Source organism: Staurois parvus, unplaced genomic scaffold (assembly GCF_062004578.1).
Source record: "Staurois parvus isolate SC_StPar_1 unplaced genomic scaffold, SC_StPar_1.0 ptg000287l, whole genome shotgun sequence".
Classification (NCBI taxonomy): Eukaryota; Metazoa; Chordata; class Amphibia; order Anura; family Ranidae; genus Staurois; species Staurois parvus.
The window spans coordinates 3,477,465-3,495,827 of record NW_028318083.1 but is presented as its reverse complement, the minus strand read 5'-3'; positions in this window follow the sequence as shown (position 1 = coordinate 3,495,827).

Genomic DNA, 18,363 nt, shown 5'->3' with positions numbered 1-18,363 from the left:
CACAATAATTATTTTAAATGGGACAAATGATAGAATAAAATGTATTCTTGTTATCTTTGGTAACTAAACTAATGCTGATCAAATAGAAAATGCTCTTGTTTTTGTTTTATGTTTTTGTCTATGGATTGCATACAAAATATTATAATTTTTCCAAGTCAATATCACCAATAGAAATCATTCTGTGTTCTGAAATTATAATATATGTATTACTTTGCTAATGTAAATTAATTAAAGTTATTGCCAATATTTTATTGTGATCTGGTACATGAGACGATGCACCTCCATCCCTCATAGTACAAACAGGAAAAACTGGATACCCATTGGACTTTATCGAGGTACATCAGTGTACAGACTTTAACAAAGCTTACAATGAATGAATGAATGTCAGTTCATTACTCTCCATTGTCATAAGATAAATTATTTATGAGTAAATGGGATATATAATTAATGGTATTACAACATAAACAATGTCTCAGAGCGTATTACAGCTAATGAGACATTCCTAGATTCCCTGTCATACACGAGAAGTTAGGTACACAAAGCTCCAAGGTACCCTACTTGGAGTGACTGATAACATATCTTATTGCAAAAGAAAAATTCAACAGGAAAAAAAATGTAGAAGAAAAGAAGAAAAGGGGGGAGAAGGGAGAAGAAGAGAAGAGAGGAAGGGAGGTGTTTGGAGTTTCTCACAGACCTGTCAATGACAAATTCTTTATTTTGAGGATCGAAAGACAAAAGCTTTACTATTGGCAATCTTCTTAGCATAACCAAAGCATGATTGTAATTTCATATCTCATGACAGTACTCAAAGTGTCACAAAATTGCAAATGAAACAAAGACATAAAACGTATCACAAATCTCAGCATGTTCTGTGAATATTCATTCATTTAGCTTCAAATGTAAGTTAAAGACCATAGCGCTTTCAGATGGTACCCACCAGTGGTGTCTGCCCCGGGAGCTGTAGTAATGGGCACATGGCCATGGAGAGCAGATGGAGGTTATGGATCACAATGGCCGCTAATAACACCATAAAGAAGTGCAACTGAGACCTATGAAAAAAGGGATACAATAGATATACAAATACATGGATAGGTTTCTATGAAAACACATATAGCCATAAAAGAAAAAAGTCACCAAATAAATAAAGAGTCATGGGTGAATATCAAATAAGTGTCAAAAATGTCTTTAAAATGATCATGATAAAAATGTTTTAAGAATATATATATATATATATATATATATATCAATCAGGCACTGGATGTCTTGACCGTGTGCATGGCATTATGAAATCTGAAGACTACCAAAAAATTATGGGGTGCAATGTAGGGCCCAGTGTCAGAAAGTTGGGTCTCCATCAGAGGTCATGGGTCTTACAGCAGGATAATGACCCAAAGCACATGTTAAAAAGCACCCAGAAATGGTTTAGGAAAAAGCGCTGGAGAGTACTGAACTGGTCAGCAATGAGTCCGGATCTCAATCCCATAGAGCACCTGTGGAGAGATCTCAAAACAGCAGTTGGGAAAAAGAACCCTTCCAATTTGAGACAGTTGGTGAAGTTGGTAAAAGAAGAGTGGTCCACAATTCCAGTAGCCTACTACTTTGTGGCTGAGTTGTTATTGTTCCCAGTTGCTTCCACTTTGTTATAATACCACTAACAGTTGACTGTGGAATATTTAGTATCAAGGAAATTTCACAGATGGACTTATTACACAGGTGTCAACCTATCACGGTACCACACTTGAATCCACAGAGCTACTGAGAGCGACTCATTCTTTCACAAATGTTTGCAGAAGCAGATTGCATGCCTAGGTACTTGATTTTTTACACCTGTGGCCATAGAGGTGACTAGAACACCTGAATCCCAATACTTTGGGCAATATAGTGTATAAATCCACAAATCAACAGAGGTGTAGAGGATTATGTAGAAGGTGTAAAATGGACACTTCAAGCACTTGAATGGTGGATGTCATGAAATAAGAACACTTATTGAAGTACTTAATTTTTTTTATCAAAATAAGAACAATATAAATTATTTGAAAAGGGAAAGGATAATTTAATATTTTAACATTTGTGGACTTTTGGTAGGGTGTAAAAACACGGATGAGTTAAAAATGTGTTGACAATGGTTTCACTGTTTTTTCTTTATCTTAGTTTCATTTAGACAATTAAAGGAACAGAGCACCATTTAATTATATATTTTATTTTTCACCATTGTAGAGTAAGAGTACACAAAAAAAAGTGGTAGCACCAGTTCCACACCAGTATACACAGAGGGAACCCTTTTATTTACATTATAATTATTATTAGTAGGTTAACAAGTTCCCTTACTAAACATTCAATATATTTTATGGTTTATTTTATGGTTTGTGTCTGTGTCTAGTTCAATTTTCTTTGTTTTGATTTGTTCCGTCTTTGTCCTTTGTCTTTGTGTCGCATTTGGTTATTTTGAGTATATCTGTTAGTTTGTTGTTTGGTGTCTGTTGTGTTTCTGTTTGGGGTGTGAGGTTCTGGGGGGACTGGCCATGCCCTTGCCTCTACTGGCATTCTTAGGTGGGTAGTTGGTTGGGTTCTTTATGAACTGGTCGCCATGTGTGCACTTGGTGAGTAACTTTGTGCACCTGTTATGTGTGAATGATGTCATTACACCGACACACCATGCATGCACATTGATGTGCATGATATCATCACGCTGTGACACGGGAAGTCCATTCTGTCCATATGGCAGTGGATGCATTAACGATGGGGTGTTCTCAGGGGTGGTGTTTGTTATAAGGTGTTGGGAGGAGCTTGGGGAATCCTTGGCTATAAATAGTTAGGGCCACAAGTTATGATCCCTTTCTCTTGGAACACCTGTCTTGTGCATGATCATGGTGTGCATTTTTAATGCTTTTATGGTTTTTGGTGTTGGGTCCTTTCGTTGCAACCTCACTTGATGTATAGTGAATATTTTAAATAACACTTGAGGGTAGGTATTGTAGCTTCCACTTTTAATTCAGTCTCTATTAGTATGATTTCAGCAAGTGTCATATCACTTATTATAATTTTTATTCTCATTGCATTCGCTTTACAGGCAGTTCCCTGGTTACGAATATTCGAGTTACGAACGACTCATACTTACGAACAGAGGGAGAAACAGAAAGTGAGAAGAAATCTACCCCTAGGAAGGGAAATTCACTCCTGTATGAGTTATGGGGAAAAGGTGTCTTTACTGAAGGTTTATCACCAATCCTTGTTTCCAAAACAACCCAAAATTATCAAAATCCGGTTGTCACAGGGACAAAAGTGAGGTGAAATCTTCTGAACACAGACAGCAAAACAAACATTACAAGGGTGTTAACCCTTCCCTATGCTATCCAAAAACTTAGAAGTTATTTTTATGGCTGGAGCTACACTTAAAAATGTACTTGTTCCAACTTACATACAAATTTGACTTAAGAACAAACCTACAGACCCTGTCTTGTTTTTAACTTGGGGAACACCTGCACTGATTCGTAGGATTTAGATTTTGGTTTCTGATTTAAGATATTGATAGGTTTCCTCATATATATAGGTCAACGTTTCTGTTCTTTTAAATATCCTTTGTATTTTAAGTGTTAAAAAGGCTTTTTGTCTTTTGACACTCAAAGAATGTATTTAAATTTTCTTGTTAATCTTTGATGTACCTTGCTAAAGTCCCACGGGCATCCTAGCATTTTTTCTTAAGTTATTGCCAAATCATTTTGCCAGAGATGGATCCACTGGTCCCTCTTTACCTGCTCAAGTGAATATGATTCCCTGCTGCCCTCGATGGCTTGAAGTCCCTTCATCATTCTCTCATTCTCTTTTTGCCCTTTTGCTGTGACTTTTATCCCTTCTTCCTTTCTCTGTTGTATCCCCCCCCCCCCACTCTCCTTCTCCCTCCACCCACTTTTATTTTTTTTTTAATTTTCTTTCCTATTTTGGATGCTGTTAGTGTTTACTTATGGTTAGCAGTCTGGTCTGTTTGTATTGACTTTGCCCAGTGTATTATACTATGCTGTTTTTGGGATAGAAATTTGATTTTTTATGTATCTGGACTGAACCTGGTTCGTTGTCTTTTATGGCGGCATCCACCTACTTGCCTTCTTGTTGTATGTCTGTTCTGCGAAAAATCTATATAAATAAAGAATGTTAAAAAAAAAAGTTATTGCCAAATCAATAAGCACTAACCAGAAATGTAAAAATTGTCTCGGTCCATAGCCAGCGTATGAAGCTGAAGGGGTCTCAGATGTGAGAAATTAAGTGGTTACACTATTTTGAAATATTTGTTGTTCACTTACAATAATTTTGTTTAACACTACACCACACCACAATCACTATGCCACTGTGTTGCACATCCCAAGGACATTTGAAATATGACCTTTACAATGTATATTTGTCACCCATATGTCATCCTCTTTACAGATATGTTAATTTACAACTGGTTTGAGGAACTTTTTCTTTTTTTGGTGTTTTCTGTCCTTTTCAGATAATACCTTACAAATTAATTTTCCTATCATGACTTTTATCCAACCCAATTACATTAATAAATTATAGCCAGTACATTTTAGTGGACATTTTTACATTTGATAATGTACTTTTTATACTCTGTCACATTTTATATTTTAGTAGCAGATGCACTTTCTATGACCTCCCTACTGTTCCTGGTATTCCCACCCCTAACTTTATAATCATTTCCCCCTTAAATCCCCCACTTAAGCCTCTATATGTTGTCAACATTTTATAGTACTATCCCCAACCCCCTCCCCCAGATCCTAATTTAAAATTTCCTCCAATCTTCTAATCATGTTGTTTTCTAGCACAGCTGTACTGTTCACATTTAGATGCAGTCCACCTCTAACAAACTAGTGTACCACAACTCCAGTGTCTGCCAGATCTTTCTGGAGGGATCGTGCAGTCAAACGTGGGTTTTGAATTGTTTTTCTCACAATCCTGTGAGCTGTTCTGTCTGATATTTTTCTTGGTCTTCCAGATCTTGCTTTAACTTCCACTGTTCCTGATGACTGCCATTTCTTAATTACATTCCGAACAGAGGATATTGACATCTGAAAATGCTTTGCTATCTTCTTATAGCCTTCTCCAGCTTTGTGAGCGTCAACTATTTTCAGTTTCAGTTTTCTAGACAACTGCTTAGAAGAACCCATGGTGCTGATTGTTGGGGCAAGGTCAGATGAGTCTGGGCATTTAAAACCTTTGAGATTGACATCACCTGGTCTTCCCAGACGATGATTGAGAACAATCCATGACACTGGCAGGTCTCAGCTTTGCAAAGGGGGCAGTGCATGCTATAAATTTAGCAGGGTGCCCAAACTTTTGCAGACGCCATTTTTTTGTTTTCTGTTATTTTGAAAGTGTAAATGATGGAAATAAAATCTAACTTTTGTTGACATGTTATAAGAATGTCTAATCTGTAATGTGATGCCTTTTGGAGGTTTTTCCATCTTTCCTTGGCTTCTTTATGCACATTAATACAAATTTTTAGCTGGGGTGCCCAAACTTTCGATCCCCACTGTACATATTTAGTTGAATGAGGAGAAAATGAGTGGAGTAGCATATAAACAGTTCCTAGCACCAATTATAGCGAATAGGAGTGATACGGGGTTTTTATACCTATATTATTATTATTATACAGGATTTATATAGCGTCAACAGTTTGCTCAGTGCTTTACAATATAGTGGGGGACAATACAGTAACAATACAGTTCAATACAAGAGGGATTTGAGGGCCCTGCTCCTTGGAGCTTACAATCTAGGAGGGAGGGGTTAATGGTACAATAGGTAATAACTGTGGGGGATGGAGTGGTTGGAAGAGTAGAAGATTCCAGTATTAGCAGAGGGCAGGATAGGCGTCCCTGAAGAGATAGGTTTTCAGTGATCGCCTAAAAGTCAGCAGAGTAGATGACAGTCTGATAGATTGGGGTAGGGAGTTCCAGAGGATGGGGGAAGCCCTGGAGAAGTCCTGGAGACGAGCATGGGAGGAGGAGACAAGGGAGCTAGAGAGTAGGAGGTCTTGCGAGGAGCGGAGAGTACAGTTTGGGTGATATATAGAGACAAGATCGGTTATGTAATTTGGGGCAGTGTTATATATATGATTGATATTGATGTTTCTTCCCTGAGAACAGTTGGTCAGAGGCTGCCCACTGTTTCCACAGACATGACAACTGTTATCTCTAGCTATCTGTATGGTCAGTTCTGTTATCTTATAGTCACTATTTCTTTTCTATCAGTTTACACAGATTAGCAACATATTTGCATAGTCCAATCTCTTATAGTGTTTTGCTATAAACGTGTTCTTTTTATTGAAACATCACTTTTCAATGGCACTTTCACAGCTTTATGCAAGTCAACAATTCTTGATCGTAGGTCTTCTGAGAGCTCTTTTCTGCGAGGCATGGTTCACATCAGACAGTGCTTCTTGAAACCAGTAAACCCAAAACAGGTGTGTGTTTTTTAAGGGCAGAACAGCAACACATCCAATATCATCACACTGATTGGAGTCAAGGTTGGCTCACTCCTGGCTCCAATTAGCTCTGGGAGAAGTCATTAAGCTAGGGCCTCACATACTTTTTCCTCCCTGCACTGTGAATGTTTACATGTTATGTGCAATTAAACTATGGCAACATCTAATGTTTGTGTAGTATTATGTTCAGCAGACTGTGTTCTTCTATTGTTGTGACTTAGATGATGTTCAGAGCACATTTTATGCCCAATTCATGCAAAACTCCACGTAATCCCAAGGGGTTCATATACTTTTTCTTGCAACTGTATATGCCAATTTGCCATACAACATAATAGACATCTGCAGTGTATGATGCAGACCTCCATTTATACTTTATCAGCTTTTTTACTCCAAAGCAACCCTTAAAATAATTTTCACGTCTTGGGGAACCCTGCTAAAAACAATTTATTAAGGGTCAGTGTGAAAAATGCCTCTCACGTTGATGGCCATTAGAAAGAATGCCCCTGCTACAATGGTGGTCTCTCAACCTCTGGAGGAACCCTGGTTGAGAATGTCTATACTTACCTGCTTTGTGCAATGGTTTTGCATAAGACACATAGAGCCTCGGCTCTGCCCCGCCCCTCCGATCTCTCCACATTAGTTCACTGGCTGTGATTGACAGCAGTGGGAGCCAATGGTTGCTGTCTCACCCAATGAGGAGGAAGAGTCCCCGGACAGCAGAGGCTGTTGAGAACATCACTGCATCTGAAGAGGGTCAGGTAAGGATTGGTGGGGGCTGGGGGGGGCCACTGCAAACAGAAGGTTTTTACCTTCATGCATAGAATACATGCCTTTAGAACCACTTTAAAGCGGAGCTCCACCCAAAAGGGGAAGTTCTGCTTGAATGCTTTGCCCCCCACTTCCCATTAAGGATTGGCACCTTTGGGGAGCGGTAACCTGAATTTGACAGGTACTTGCTCCCACTTCTGCTGCGATCGCCTAGGCGACCGGAAGCGGAAGTTGTCCTCCCCACCCTCCCTCCCGTAGTCTTCGGGGGCACATGACAGGTCCCAGAAGACTACGGGGCCATTCACAAGCATGCGCAGTGGGCACCTGGCTGTGAAGCCGCAAGCTGTCACAGCTGGGTGCCCACACTAAAGATGCCGGCGCCAGAGAGAGAAGCTGGCTGGTGAAGACAGATTTTGTAGACTTTTTTTTTTTTTCAGTTGGAACTCCACTTTAAAGCTTGCCCTATACATGTCCAACCTGCTGAGAATGCTGCTAATAATGTACAGTTTGGCTGTTGGCAGGCTACGCCAGTGAAAACAACAAGGCGCCTGCATTGGAGATCTATACTTACACTGTATATAACAAACTGAGAAGAAGGCTGAGGGGGTGGATGAAGACTAGTTTTTAAAAGGTACAGTTACCCATTAGGTCAACTGCATAACATTTGTCATGGATGGTTTCCTTCTCAAATAAATTTTAATGTTGTATTTTGGAGATTCTTTTTACAGAGACAGAGATTGGGAGGTATCTAAAATAGTAAAGAAACAACCCTATACATTACTTAATGTTTAGACATGCATTGGTTATCCTGTTGATCAAAGAGTCCTACATTCATACTCATAAAGACCTTATAAAAATATGCTTGGTAGAATTGTTTTGGATAAATATTTAAAAGAACACGTAATGTTTTATTTATTTAAAAACAATAAGTAAAAAATGATTCTGACAATAGGATGTGTTTATATATATATATATACCTTCATGCAATTATGCTTCCAGCTGTTTGAAGGAGCAGCTGTAGAGCTTTTAATATTGCCAATGTTATGTTTATGTGAGTCAAAAATAAGCATGTTTTTCACATTCTTTTGTGCCCTATTAGGAGCGATGGGAGCTGGAGATTAAAAAAGAAGTTTGACGTGGGAATTCTTATCTGACCAGATAATGAAAAGCAAAAATGTCCTATCTTCCTGAGGAGGCATGAAGCTGCTGGGTGTCTGGGTGAAGATAAAGATCAGAGTGTCAGGATATTGTACTTTGTTGCTGATAAGAAGTCTGGCAGGTGCTAAATGACTATTTCTTCTTCTGTATAGAACATTAAGGCCCATATTTACTAAACAACAGTATGTGTTAAGACACTTGAAAGAATTTGGTGCACTGAATGGGCTACAGAATATGTTCTATAGCTGGAAGCTGTCCAGTGTCACTACAGCAGTTAAAAATGGGAAGGTTCACTTAAGAATTTTTGCATATGCTACTAGAATCATTACATATCAACACATACTTTATACTGAGACATGCCAAAAAAAATTCAGGCACACATAAATGAGCACATAACCCCAAATGTTTTCCACTCAGATGCATTCTTCATATATTTCCCTGGAATGTCACTCAAAGTATTTTGCCCCAAGCGCGGGATTCAGTCATCCTTGTGCTACACAAGCGTGGTCAATTTTCTGTGACACATGAATGCCAATGGAAGTGGACAGCAGAATGCTACAAGGAATTAAAACATTTGCATTACAACAGAGCAAATGTTTAGTATGTATTGCATTGGAGGAATAATCAAGACATTTATGATTTAATAAAATGATATAATATAACACTATATCATATCATACTGTATATAACAATCTAAAAAGTGCAGCTAAAGAAAAACTACAGTCTACACAAAAAAATATTTTTATTGTTTATGGTAGCAGAGCTATTTGGATCTAACCAATGGATTGTTTTGTCCAGATTTTTGGAAACATTACTAACCCAACTTAACTGATCTACAAAACCATTTTTTTAAGTTTTTGACAGTGTATGTAAGGGTTATACATTTTGTCCAATTTTGATTTCTGTCTGAATGAAAATAGAAAAATGATTCATAATATGTGGTATGTCCCTCATCAGTATATTCTGATCATGCCATATGATTTTCTGTGCCACTATATACTTATCTGTAATGACCTGTGTCAGTTTACTTACATTATGGGGTTGATTTACTAAAACTGGAGATTGCAAAATCTAGTGCAGCTCTTCATAGAAACCAGTCAGCTTCCAGTTTTTTTGTCAAAGCTAAATTGAGCAGTTTGAAGTTAGAAGCTGATTGGCTACCATGCATAGCTGAACCAGATTTTGCACTTTCAGGTTTTAGTAAATCACCCCCTATTTGTCCTGTACCAGTATACACATCTCTGTAATATATTACATCAGTATTTACTAATCTGTTATACAACGTGGTATCCTGTATACGTATATACTGATCTTTTATGTGTTATGTTCTGTGTTACACTGATCTGGGATATCCTCCGTTGCTCTGTATAACAATATATTAATCTGCTGCATTGACTGTTTCCTTGTCATGCTCAGTGTTAGTGTATTGTTCCTAAAGAAAGATGTAACTACAAGGGTCACAGTTGTGACCAGGCCTACACTCAGTGTTAGTATACTGTATTGTTCCTAAAACCAAGGGTGTAACTGCAGTGGTTGCAATTGTGACCAGGCCTATGCTCAGTGTTAGTATACTGTATTGTTCCTACAACTAAGCGCATAACTGCAGGAGTCGCAATTGTGACCAGGCCTATGCTCCAGGGGGCCTGTGCGGCTCCCCTGTACATCTGGATAGGATGGGCGGCGAGGGCTGCATATGGAGGAACCAATGCCATCCATTTTCTCCTGCAGCTGCTGAAAGCCATCTCCTCCTCACCCTCCTGCAGGCATTTAGGCTGCAGGAGGAAAATGGAGGGGATAGGTTCCTCTATATGCCACTCCCACCACCCCTCCTATCCAGGCCCTGTGTACTCTCCTGGCCCCCCTAGTCCCCCCTTCCCTCTCCCGCCGGCTGCAGTGGGGAATTCTTTCAGGACGGAGAGTGGGGAATGGACTGGTATATACACTATATGGCCAAAAGTATTGGGACATATGCCTTTACATGAACATGAAATTTAACTGCATGCCATTCTTAGTCCATAGGTTCAATATTGAGTTGGTCCACCCTTTGCAGTTATAACAGCTTCAACTCTTCTGGGAAGGCTGTCCACAAGGTTTAGGAGTGTGTCTATGGGAATGTTTGACCATTCTTCCAGAAGCGCATTTGTGAGGTGAGGCACTGATGTCAAATGAGAAGGCCTGGATTGCAGTCTCCACTCTAATTCATCCCAGAGGTGTTCTATCGGGTTGAGGTTAGTGCAGGCCAGTCAAGTTCCTCTACCCCAAACTCGCTCATCCATGTCTTTATGGACTTTGCTTTGTGCACTGGTGCGCAGTCATGTTGGAACAGGAAGGGGCCATCCCCAAACTGTTCCCACAAAGTTGGGAGCATGAAATTGTCCAAAATATCTTGGTATGCTGATGCCTTAAGAGTTCCCTTTTCTGGAACTAAGGGGCCAAGCACAACCCTGAAAAACAACCCCACACCATAATCCCCCCTCCACCAAACTTTACACTTGGCACAATGCAGTCAAGCAAGTCTCCTGGCAACTGCCAAACCCAGACATGTCCATCAGATTGCCAGACAGAGAAGCATGATTGGCAGTTGGCGATTTCTGCGCACTGTGCGTTTTAGCATGCGCTTACCCCGCTCTGTCATTTTACGTGGTCTACCACTTCATGGCTGAGTTGTTATTGTTCCCAGTTGCTTCCACTTTGTTATAATACCACTAACAGTTGACAGTTTAGTAGCAAGGAAATTTCACGGATGGACTTATTGCCACACTTGAATTCACTGAGCTCCTGAGAGTGACCCATTCTTTCACAAATGTTTGTAGAAGCAGTCTGCATGCCTAGATGCTTGATTTTATACACTTGAGGCCATGGAGGTGATTGGAACACCTGAATGCAATAATTTGGATGGGTGTCCCAATACTTTTGGCAATATAATGTATGTACAGTACCAATTGCTAACTCTGTACAGAGCTATTCCTGTCCATTCATTCTGTACAGCAGCGGCTGCAGAGATGGAGATTAAGGATTGTCCTCAATCTCCTTTCTGTGTCTCAAAGGTGGAACATCAGAGGTCTGTTTAGACCTGATATCTCACCAAAGCCCCCCAATGAGGCTCCTTAAAAGATAAACTTGTTAAAAAAAAAGGTAAAAAATATGAAAAAAAAAAACAAAATTAAAAAACTACTGACACTAATGGCGGAAGTTACCAGGGTCACAAAGGTGCCCCCCCACCGTGGGGGGTACCAAGATGGCAGGAAGGGGGCTCGCTGCAGAGCATGTGGAAGAATCCCACTGCAGGACTGTAATAAAAGGTTTTTTTCTGGTACATCTACTTTATTAAAATAGGAAATTTATTTTTCCTTTTTTCTCTTTTTGAGACAATATAACCATACAGGTTATAGTGAGAAGAGACTAAAGGAATCAAAAAACTTCCCAACTGAATCAGTGTGTAGCATAGTAAGGCTGCATTCATATCTGAACCAAGGGCAGACTGACAACTCATGGGACCCCTGGGCAATAGGGGATCATGGGGCCCCTGTTTCCTTGCCCAAACTCAAAAAAGCCTATGAAAACGGTACCAGGGGCATCTCATGGGGCCCCCTACTGACCCCAGGCCCTCGGGCAGTGCCCGAGTTTCCAAATGGTCAGTCCGCCCCTGATCTGAATGTAACGATTTACTGGCGTTTTTATTTGAGAGCTTTTGAGCATTTTTAGAAGTTTTATACAAGCGTTTTAGAAGCATATTACAAGTGTTTTACAGCTTCAGTCAATTTTGTTTAGCCAATAGAAAGCACTGGAGGGAGGACAGGGGGAGGAAATTAGGGGTGGACAGCTACCGTTTGAGCAGAAAACACGCAACAAAATGCTCGTAAAACACCAAACATTTTCAGGTGTTTCTATTGAAGTCTGTACGACCAAGAATGCTTGTAATCTGCCAAAACGAAGCTCATGCATTTTTTTTGATTGACAGGCTTTTTGCTTCAGGTGACAGAACACTCACATGTGAACAGGGGCCAAGCTTCAAGCAGAAAATCGCTCAGGTGTGAATGCAGCCTAAAGCCTCCTTAGAACAGAAGGTATTCACTTGCTTAATTTTATTCCATAACCCAAAAAGCAGGGGAATCAATGTACAGAAGCCGTGGCTTCTACAGAGCAGAACTTGGGAACCAGTGAGAAACTATAACTAGACAGGTTATGGTGAGAAGAGAATAAAAGGAATGAAAAAGCCCTACAACTAAATCAGTGCATTGCACAGTAAAGTCCAGTAGGTATTTATGTCCCATTTTCTGTCTAGCAATTGTGAACTAGAGAGGTTTTTTGCACTGTGCTAAATGGGTAGTATTTAGCTTAAAGGGACATGCCTCACTGATTGATGATCTGTACATAATATATATGCATAAGCTGTCAATCACACTAACATTGTAGAAGAAGGGCATCATTCCACATAAAAGCCAGACAGTTATATTAGAGGAAGTAACTAATTACAGGTGACACAGTAAAAGTTCTACTTAGGTTTCCTAAAGTTGACCTAAAAGCTCTAAGGTATTGTGATCGTGAACTATACTTTTTCATTGTATATGGTCTATAATCATGTCAGATGCTTTTAGTGAATACATTGAGGAATGTAAGAGAGAAGAAACCTTTTCAATAGGTCAACTGGACTCTCATTTTACAGTTACACAGTTAATACAGTTGAATAAAATTGATAACAAACTAGTTCACAATCATCAGTTTGACCCAGCAAAAAGAAATGGTCTGCCTGACTCCTCAAGGCCAATCCTATAAATTTCCTGGATTAACATATTTCAAATTTTTGGGGAATCATAACTAATATATCATATGTTTTAAAACCAACATTGTATAGTCCATTTTTGAATTTCATGTTGCTATCACCACCTTGTAAAGTTTTCCACAGCTTAGCCTCTTCATACCTTCCAACTTTCTGATATGAGAAAGAGGGACAACCTTGAGAACAAAGTATGTAGGCAAAGAAACCATCCCTCCTATACACAACAATATGCAGGCTGTCTGGAATTAAAACATGAAAATGATTTTTAAATCCACAAGTATTTTTTTTATTGAACATGTGTGTTCAGTTTAGTGTAGAATAACTTTTTATAGAATGAATTAGTGGTACCGAAGGACTGCACAGCAATTTTTATGCAAAAGTACAAAATATTTATTATTAAATACACATCCTTTAAAATCAAGACAGACTTTTAAAAGAAAGTTTGTTCCAGTAATTATTCCCTTCCTATAAATTGAGTACTGCCTGTGATACTGTTTTTATTTGTACTAACATACAATTTTGAGGACAAGCTTTCGGGGAGTGTCCCCTTCTTCAAGGTCAAAGCAGTACTATCAGTACTGTTTGGACTTTGAAGAAGGGGACACTCCCCGAAAGCTTGTCCTCAAAATTGTATGTTAGTGCAAATAAAAAAAGTATCACGGACAGTACTCAATTGTTTTTGTTGCAAATGCACTAATACTGCTACAATCACCTCAAGCTTCCTATAAATGAAACCCCATATACAAAATCCAGTTCATGATTACCCTATAGCAAACATACTGTTACAGGGTGGCCGCTCTGTGCAAAATTGTGTGTGTGTGTATAATATATATATATATATACAGTTGCAAGAAAAAGTATGTGAACCCCTTGGGATTATGTGGAGTTTTGCATGAATTGGGCATAAAATGTGCTCTGAACGTCATCTAAGTCACAACAATAGAAGAACACAGTCTGCTTAACATAATACTACACAAACATTAGATGTTGCCATGGTTTAATTGCACATAACATGTAAACATTCACAGTGCAGGGAGGAAAAAGTATGTGAACCTTTGGACTTAATAACTGGTTGACCCTCCTTTGGCAGCAATAACCTCAACCAAACATTTCCTGTAGTTGCAGATCAGACCTGCACAACGATCTGGAGTAATTTTGGACCACTCCTCTTCACAAAACTGTTTCAGTGTAGCAATATTCTTGGGATGTCTGGTGTGAATCGCTCTCTTAAGGACATGCCACAGCATTTCAACTGGGTTGAGGTCAGGACTCTGACTGGGCCACTCCAGAAGGAGCATTCTGTGCTGTTGCAGCCATTGTTTTGTTGAATTACTTGTATGCTTTGGGTCATTGTCCTGTTGCATCACCCATCCTCTGCAGAGCTTCAGTTGGCGGACAGATGGTCATACGTTTTCCTGCAAAATGTCTTGATAAACTCTGGAATTCATTTTCCCATCAATGACAACAATCCGTCCAGGCCCTGAGGCAGCAAAGCAACCCAAAACCATGATGCTCCCTCCGCCATGTTTTACAGTGGGGATGAGGTTTTGATGTTGGTGTGCTGTGCCTTTTTTTCTCCACACATAGTGTTGCATGTTCTTCCCAAACAACTCAATCTTGGTTTCATCTGTCCACAGTATATTTTGCCAGTAGTGCTGTGGAACATCCAGGTGCTCTTTTGCAAACTTCAAACGTGCTGCAATATTCTTTTTGGACAGCAATGGCTTCCTCCGTGGTGTCCTCCCATGTACTCCATTCTTGTTTAATGTTTTCCTTATTGTAGATGTGTCAACAAAAATGTTAGCATGTGCCAGAGATTTCTGTAGGTCTTTAGCTGACACTCTGGGATTCTTCTTTACCTCATGCAGCATTCTGTGCTGTGCTCTTGCAGTCATTTTTACAGGACGACCACGCCTAGGGAGAGTAGCAACAGTGCTAAACGTTCTCCATTTGTAGACAGTCTGTCTTACCGTGGACACATGAACATCAAGGCTTTTGGAGATACTTTTGTAACTCTTTCCAGCTTCATGCAAGTAAACAATTCTTGATCGCAGGTCTTCTGAGAGCTCTTTTCTGCGAGGCATGGTTCACATCAGACAGTGCTTCTTGAAACCAGTAAACCCAAAACAGGTGTTTTTTTTAAAGGCAGGACAGCTGTCAGCAACACATCCAATATCATCACACTGATTGGAGTCAAGGTTGGCTCACTCCTGGCTCCAATTAGCTCTGGGAGAAGTCATTAAGCTAGCGCCTCACATACTTTTTCCTCCCTGCACTGTGAATGTTTACATGTTATGTGCAATTAAACCATGGCAACATCTAATGTTTGTGTAGTATTATGTTCTGCAGACTGTGTTCTTCTATTGTTGTGACTTAGATGACGTTCAGAGCACATTTTATGCCCAATTCATGCAAAACTCCACATAATCCCAAGGGGTTCACATACTTTTTCTTGCAACTGTATATTATATATATATATATATATTATATATATATATATATATATATATATATATATATAGTGATTTTGCACTTCCTGGTTGAGAGGGTGCCCTGAGATTATTCATAGCAGAAGCCAATCAATGTGTGCTAACCAATGGATGACACCTGGCATACACTGATTGGTGAGTAGAGAGACAGAACACAGCTGTGCCTAAGAAAACAAGGCAGAGCTGTGTCCTGTCAGCGGGGATGTGCTGATTTTTTTTCCCCCTGCAAAGCAGAGAATAACATCTAGCACATTACCTAGTAAAAACACCATATAGTAAACACAAAATCACTGCTTAGGCACACAGTTAACCCTATGATTACTCTAGATGTTTTTTTTTTGTATTTCAATGTTTTTATTAATTTATAAACAGTTTAAGACAGGAGCAACAAAACACGTCCATGCAGGGGCTATCAACTGCACATAAAAGTTTTTTTAAAAAAACCAATGCTCTAACACCAACAGAGCAAAAGGTGCGCCCACGCAGGGGCTATCAATGGCACATAAATTACAAAAACATTAGTATAACACCGACAGTAACTCAAACTAAAGGCAGCTATCCACTGACACACCAAAAACAAAAAGAAAAGGAAAGAGGAGTACAAAAGGAAAAACATAACAAGACCAAGAGCAGGGGTCCGAGTACGCCAATACCGAACAACAGCCGGGGGGAGTGTGGGAAAGAAATATTGCAACCACGGCCCCCAAATGTTCAATAATTTCCGTTGGGAGTCGTTGCAGATACTCAACATCTGTTCATTGAGCATCATAGTGGTCATACGGTCCCGCACCCCCTGAAGAGGGACAAACGGGCTCTTCCAGGCCTGAGCAATTGTTCTAGTGGCCGACAAAAACAAATAGGAAGCCAACTTCTGCTGGTGAGCCAAGAGGCCCAGTATGGGACAATGAAGCAAAGTATACCGAGCATCCTGTCGTATAGAGAGATGGAACAAGGTAAAAAGGAGGCAAAACACACGAGACCAAAAACGAAACAGTCTCGGGCATGACCACCAGATATGCAGTACATCACCATGGCCATACCCTATAGATGTTTAACCCCTTCCTAGCCAGTGTCATTAGTACAGTGACAGTGTATATTCTTAGCACTGATCACTGTATTAGTGTCACTGGTTCCCACAAAGTGTCAGTTAGTGTCAGATTGTCCGCATTAGGCTGCTTTAGTTTTCTTTTTTAGGCTTTCTTTCTTCCAATTTCATCTGGAGATCTGACCAGTAAATCTATTGTTTTTCAAAAGAATAAGCTCTCTTGCGGGTTGTGTCAGTTGCAGAACTGAGACAAACCATTTACCACTGACAGGTTTTCTTACAATGATCAGCTTTTATTTATGTAAAACCTTTAGTCCAAAAGGAAAACACTGTTTGCTGTAACTGCTTATGAAGTATAAGCTCGAGTTTGGCTTCAATTTGTTAGTGTATTTAAATCTGCTAGTACATCTACCTTTTCCCTCCCCTAGACTGACAATGCTGCTGTCCAAAGCTGAAAACAAAGGGAAAAAGCCTAAGAAAAGGAAACTAATGCAGCCACTATAGCTAATGATTGGTAAACTGCAATATATAACATTTTTGGTGTTAGGTTTAATACTACTTTGATGGGCAGATTAAATAAGTCTGGAATACATTAGGTTCTTTTTTTTTCATAATTAGGTAACTGAATTGAATCTTCAGACATTTAATTGTGTGAACATTCTCAAATCCTTTAGTAATTCAGCCTCCTTGCATCTACCAATACAGGTCAATGAGCGCTAATACAGCTTGCAACTTGCAATAGGTGAAATATTTTGACAAGCTGTACACTACTGGTTGTTTCCCTATAATATCATTATTCTTCAAATTAGTTTATTCTTAATGGTTTAACCCTGGATTGTTATATGTCATTACTTGTACAATATCATTTAACCATTTCCCGTCCGGCCCATGTATATAAACGGCCGGATGGGAGCATTGCAAGAGAGCGTGGCCATTTATAAACGTCCTCCCAGCTTCCCTGCCTGTGCGCACTCCCTGGGAGCTGTACCTCTGTGTGAGGTCTCCATCATGTGATCACTGATTGGCCAATCAGTGATCACATGAATAGTAGTAAGCAAGATGTCACTTCTGACATCATTGCTTACTACGTGTGAAATCTGTGAATGATCACAGAGGTCACATGGTAGATGGCTATTCACAACAGCCTTCTACCATGTGACCAATCACAGCACGCACAGTATTTCTCAATGGCTGCAAGAATGCAGCCAGAGAGAAGGATAAAGTATTGCTTTTACAGCCTTTGTAGGTGTAAAAAGCAATCAATGTAAAAAACAAAAAATAAATCTTCATCACGTACAGTGTCACTATGGTGACACTGTACTACTTGTGGGGGGTGATGAAGATTTTTTTTTTGTCACACTGATTGCTTTTACTATGGTGACACTGTACTACTTGGGTCACAGTATGTAAAAAATAAATAAATAATAATATAAAAAGAATTAAAAATGTAAACTTTTTTTTTGTACTGAAAAGATAGTTGAATACATTTTGACCAAGATTTTTGAAGAAAGATTATTTATTTGCAAAATTTTATAAGAAAAACACTTTTTTTTCAAAATGTTTGGACTTTTTCATTTATATAGCAAAAAAATAAAACCAGTGGTGAATAAATACCACCAAAATAAAGTTTTATCTGTCTCAAAAA